Raw genomic sequence first — 6,361 nt, forward strand, 5'->3', positions numbered from 1 at the left:
GCGCCGAGGGCTTGAAGCTCATTTGTGATGTCAGTGAGCCGGTCAAATGTGTGCTGGACATTCTCATTGTCATTTCGCTTGAAGCGGTTGAAGAGGTTGCAAAGAACACTGATTCTTTGATCTCTCTGGGTTGAGATGCCTTCATTGACCTTGGAGAGCCAGTCCCAGACCAGCTTGGATGTCTTCAAGGCACTCACACGGCCATACTGTCCTTTTGTCAGATGACCACAGATGATATTTTTGGCAGTAGAGTCCAGTTGAGTGAACTTCTTGACATCAGCAGCAGTGACACCTTCTCCAGCCTTGGGAACACCGTTCTCGACGACATACCACAGGTCGACATCAATGGCTTCAAGATGCATGCGCATCTTATTCTTCCAGTAGGGATATTCAGTTCCATCGAAGACGGGGCACGCAGCGGAGACTTTGATTATCCCCGCAGTCGACATAGCTAAAACTCTAGGTTGTTAAACCGAATCACACAGAACAAGGGAGCACCTTGCTCTGATACCAATTGAAAGTGCGTTATATCGACTAGAGGGGGGGGGTGAATAGGCGATTTTTATGAAAGTCTTCAAAACATGGAAGTTATGAAGACAAACAGAGAAGATTTTTCCTATTACTTTGCAGCGGAAGTTAGATTACACTAGGCAAGCCATGGTCAAGTATTCAATAGAGTGAAAGCACAAAGACAAACAACTGCAGTGTAATAAGGATCAGGTAGGAAGAAGTTATGAAGCCAAACAGATCATACATTCACGTTGTGAAGACAAAAGATAGAACAAGCATGCAATGGCTGCGCAATGAGTAACAGTAAAAAAAAGGAAGTGAAGATGAAACCAGTGACTCATTGAAGACAATGATGTGTTGGACCAGTTCCAGTTGCTGTGACAACTGTACGTCTGGTTGGAGTGCCTAGGTATTTAAACCTTAGGACACACAGTCCCGGACACCCAGTCCTGAACACGCAGCTCAGGACACCAAGTCCTCACCGTATTCTCCTTGAGCTAAGGTCACATAGTCCTCGCCCAATCACTCTGGTAAGTCTTCAAGGTAGACTCCCAAACCTTCACAGACTTCGTTCACTGGCAATCCACAATGTCTCTTGGATGCTCTGAACGCGACGCCTAACCGTCTGGAGGATTCACAGTCCTCAAGTGTAATAAGTCTTCAGATCACACAGACAAGAAGACTTAAGTGATGCCCAATGTTCTCTGGCTTTGGGTGGTTAGGGCTTTTCTCCTCACTAGGAATTTTCTCTCAAAGGCTTCGAGGTGGGTTGCTCTCAAATGACAAAAGCCGCGCACTGAAATCTGAGCCGCCAACCGTTTATGGTTGTAGGGGGTGGGCTATTTATAGCCGCTTGGCAACCCGACCTGATTTGTCCGAAATGACCCCGGGTCACTAGGGAACTGACACGTGTCTCAACGGTCAGATTTCAAACTCTCATGGCAACTTTACTTGGGCTACAAGCAAAGCTAACTTGTCCAGTTCTGGACAAGATTCGCTCTCATTGTCTTCACTCGAAGACATAGGTTTTTAGTTTAGGCATCACTTCAGTCATTCTGACTGGTTCTCCTGGACCCCACTTAACAGTACGGTGGTTCCTATGACTCAACACAAAAGAAAAAGAACTACAAATCTTCGAGCTCCATAGGCTTCATAACGTGTCTTCTTTTGTCATAGTCTTCAATGTGAATATCTTCATATACCACCTTTGGCTTCAATGTCTTCATACATTTTTAGGGTCATCTCTGGTAGTAAAACCGAATCAATGAGGGACTTCTACCTGTGTTATCCTGCAATTCTCACAAACACATTAGTCCCTCAACTAGGTTTGTCGTCAATACTCCAAAACCAACTAGGGGTGGCACTAGATGCACTTACAGGCTGATTCTGTGTAACTTGTATGTGCCGTGCTTGTGAATGGGCCTGACTCAAGCAGGCCGCTAATGGGCCGACTCGCTTATTTTGACAGACCTGGCCTTTTAACCTGAATGGGCCACTCTTGGGTCGAGACACGTGTCGACGTATCATAGGCGCGTCCCGTCCATTCGCTGGATGACAACTGTCCGAACACCGGGCCGACACGTGGATTTGCCGGCGAATGAGAATTTTACACGTGGAAAATCCCCATTGGTTGGGGCTATTAACGGGTTATCGGATCCAAACTAGAACCCGATAGCTTATGGGTGAGCCGTTACGGTGATGCCATGTGTCGGTTACCCTTGACGAAAGCAGTTCTATGACGCGCGATTTATCATCATGGAAGTGGACACTTCTGTGATGATAATTTTGGTAATGTCATGGAACACTTCTACGACAGCACATGTATGACTATCTTGATTCCGTCACAAAATCGTCATGGATGTACATGCATGACAGAAAACGTGACCTACTGTGACAAACACATATCATCACGGAAGTGGTTTTTTTTGTAGTGAGTGTACGGTATATAGAGTCAACTGTGAATGACCTAGATGTGACTAGATTCCAGCAAAATACATCGCATCCTTGCGTCAGGTTAATCGAATCCAATCTGGATAGAAGATGTGTGACATGACAAAAGTCGGGGCTCAAACAAATCTCGTCTGAAAGAAATATTCGGGGGAGATGAGTTGAGCACCTGCGCAAGGGTATCGTTCTTTTCACATACAATGCGGTACATGATTGGATATTGTTCCCAAAGGGTGGAATTACCTAGCCACTTATCCTCCTAGAAACGTATCTCTGAGTCGTTCCTTATCGTGAACGATCCAAAGCGAAAAAAGCATTTCTTTGCCGCCAATGGACTTGCCCAAACGTGTGAATCCCAAGGTTTTCAAACCACGTGAGATACAACCTTCTGGCCTAGATGCGTATTGTGTAGCAGGGTTTGCCGCATGCCACCCTCATAAAAGTTGGGAAAGGATTTCACTTTCCAGCATCTGCATCAACTAGGGATGCACACAAAGCTTTTTAGTATGAGTGCCAAGATAAGCATGATTCTTAAAGATTATTTTAAAGAGTGCCAAGATTTTATTTGGTCTCATCATACATCAAGCTTGATCCTCAATAAATGAAGACAACCCCCTATGCATCAAATGCCAATTCTATGAATTGAACCCGGGTGGTTAGGCTGCACAACTGCATGCCTAAGCCTGTTGGTACAAATGAAGGAAATATGCCCTAGAGGCAATAATAAAGTTGTTATTTTATATTAAATTTCCTTATTCATGATAAAGGTTTTCTATTCATGATAAAATTGTATTGATCAGAAACTTAAATACATGTGTGAATACATAAACAAACACCGTGTCCCTAGTAAGCCTCTACTAGACTAGCTCACTGATCAAAGATGGTTAAGGTTTCCTAACCATAGACATGTGTTGTCATTTTATAACGAGATCACATCATTAGGAGAATAATGTGATGGACAAGACCCATCCATTAGCTTAGCATATTGATCGTTCAGTTTATTGTTATTTCTTTCTTCATGTCAAATACTTGTTCCTTCGACTATGAGATTATGCAACTCCCGGATACCAGAGGAACACCTTTGTATGCTATCAAACATCACAATGTAACTGGGTGATCATAAAGATGCTCTACATGTATCTCCAAAGGTGTTTGTTGAGTTGGCATAGATCGAGATTAGGATTTGTCACTCTGAGTATCGGAAAGGTATCTCTGGGCCCTCTCGATAATACACATCATAAGCTTGTAAGAAAATGACTAAGGAGTTAGTCACAAGGTGATGTATTACGGAATGAGTAAAGAGACTTGCCAGTAACGAGATTGAACTAGTTATGAAGACACCAACAACGAAATCTCGGGCAAGTAACATACCGATGGACAAAGGGAATTGCATATGTTGTCATAACGGTTTGACCGATAAAGATCTTCGTAGAATATGTAGGAGCCAATATGGGCATCCAGTTTCCGCTATTAGTTATTTACTGGATAGGTGTCTCAGTCATATCTACATAGTTCTCGAACCCATAGGGTCCGCACGCTTAACGTTCGTTGACAATATAGTGTTATATGTTTTGGTAAACGAATGTTGTTCAGAGCCCCGGATGAGATCCCGGACATGACGAGGAGTCTCGAAGTTTCGCCGCCGTAGGGCTCCGTAGCCACCAAAAACCCCGGCACCCTGCTGTAGGGGGGAATCATCTGTGGTGGCCATCTTCATCATCCCGGCAGCCACCACGATGAGGAGGGAGTAGTCCACCCTCGGGGCCGAGGGTTTGTACCAGTATCTATGTGTTTAATCTCTCTCTCTCTCTCTCTCGTGATATATATCATGGGCTTTGTTAATATAGTCGGGTCATATGATGTTTCTCCCCTCTATACTCTTGTTGTGATGAATTGAGTCTTTACCCTTTGAAGTTTTGTCTTGTCAGATTGAATATTCAGAGATGAGAACACATGATATACGTCTTGTGGTATGAATACTTGAGGTGAAAATTGGGGTATCTTACTGATTCACTTGATATATGTTATGGCATTCAACTCGCGGATTCCCGCGGTGATATTGGGGTAATCTATGCATAGGGGTTGATGCATGTTTTTATTATCTTTTCTCCGACGGAAACTTTGGGGTCTCTTTATAGTTCTTTGTGTGGATTGAGTATTATGAATATGAATTTGCTTTGGTGTTATTCTAGTACGAACTATATGATAGATCGAACGGAAACAATAGCTTTGTGTTATTTTAGTACAGACTCTTGAATAGATCGAATGGAAAGAATAGCTTTGAGGAGGTTTCGTGCCCTACAAACAATTCCTATCTTTTGTACTCCATTAATAGGAACTTGGGAGTGATTCTTTATTACACTTTGAGGGATAATCATATGATCCAACTATGTTAGCACTGTTGAGAGATTGCACTAGTGAAAGTACGGACCCTAGGCCTTGTTTTTATGGATTGAAATACCGTTTCTATGCCCGTTTACTATTAGCTACCTTGCTGTTTTTATTTATTCAGATTATAAAAATATATTTCTACCATCCGTACTACACTTTATCACCATCTCTTCGCCGAACTAGTGCACCTATACAATTTACCATTGTATTGGGTCTGTTGGGGACACAAGAGATTTCTTGTATTTGGTTGCAGGGTCGTTTGAGAGAGACCATCTTCATCCTACACCTCTCACGGATTGATAAACCTTAGGTCATCCACTTGAGGGAAAATTGGTATTGTCCTACAAAACTCTGCGCTTGGAAGCCCAACACGTGTCTACAAGAATAAAGTTCCATAGTAGACATCAAGCTCTTTTCTGGCGCCGTTGCCGGGGAGGTGAGTGCTTGAAGGTATAGCTTTAGATCTTGCAATTGAATCTTTTAGTTTCTTGTTTTATCACTAGTTTGGTTTATAAAATAAAACTACAAAAAAATGGAATTGAGGTTGCATCATATTATTGATCATCTTTATAATATCTTTCTTGAAAATGATGGATCGGAAAATTGTGCTCAATTGTTAGAATAAGAAGTCAATAAAATGTTTGGCACAAAATATTTGAATGATGAGCATGATTACAATGTTGTTAGCATGAATTCTTTGAATATCCATGATGCTAATGATACTGTCGGTGTACAAAAGTAGGGGCTCTCCTTTTTCACCCCTTTATTTGTGCACGGGCAGTCAGAGCCGCGCCCACAGCCGCACTAAGCAGGGTAGAGCAGGGATGCCGGAACACAAGACGGCTAGAGCAATACCAAGACCAGGGACGCAAAGAGAGAAAGAGGGCAAGGTGGACTCCCCCGGCAAGACTCTTGCTAGGGTGGCTTCCGCAGCCCCGGCAAGATCCTTGCCGGGGCAACTTGCCTAACACCAGCAGATCGCACCGCCCTTGAGCACAAGGGTTTCCGACGCCATCAGCCACGTCGAAACCAAGGCTCGGGAGGCACCTCCGTGGTGGCTTGCAGATCTTTGTAGAGATCATAAATACACAAGATCAGATGAGAACCGGAGGATGACGATCCTTGGAGAGATCCTTGCCAAGGAGATCCAAGAGACCCCCGGCAAGATCCTTGCCGGGGACGACCGCGGTGCCGCAACGAGACCCTTGCCGGGCCCTCGGCAAGACTCTCACCGAGGATGCCTACAGGGCCGCATCCAGGCCCATGTCTACCGAGACTCCACTGCCACTCCCATGCAGCTGCTAGCTCGACCAGCTGGGCAGGCATCTGCGTGGCAGCACGCGTCCTCCACACCAACTCAGCAAGCACCTACGTGGTGGCATGCTGATCTTCGTGAAGGCTCCACCACCTCGCCAGCCCAGCAGCCAGCCAACGTGGTGCCACAAAGCCTTGTCAGCTTGGACGCGCGTCGGAGCCAGACGAGGCATTGTGGCGCCATGTTGGCTGGCTGCTG

The sequence above is a fragment of the Triticum urartu genome, chromosome 4A (genome assembly GCF_056163025.1).
Source record: "Triticum urartu cultivar PI428250 chromosome 4A, HENAU_Tu73, whole genome shotgun sequence".
Lineage (NCBI taxonomy): Eukaryota > Viridiplantae > Streptophyta > Magnoliopsida > Poales > Poaceae > Triticum > Triticum urartu.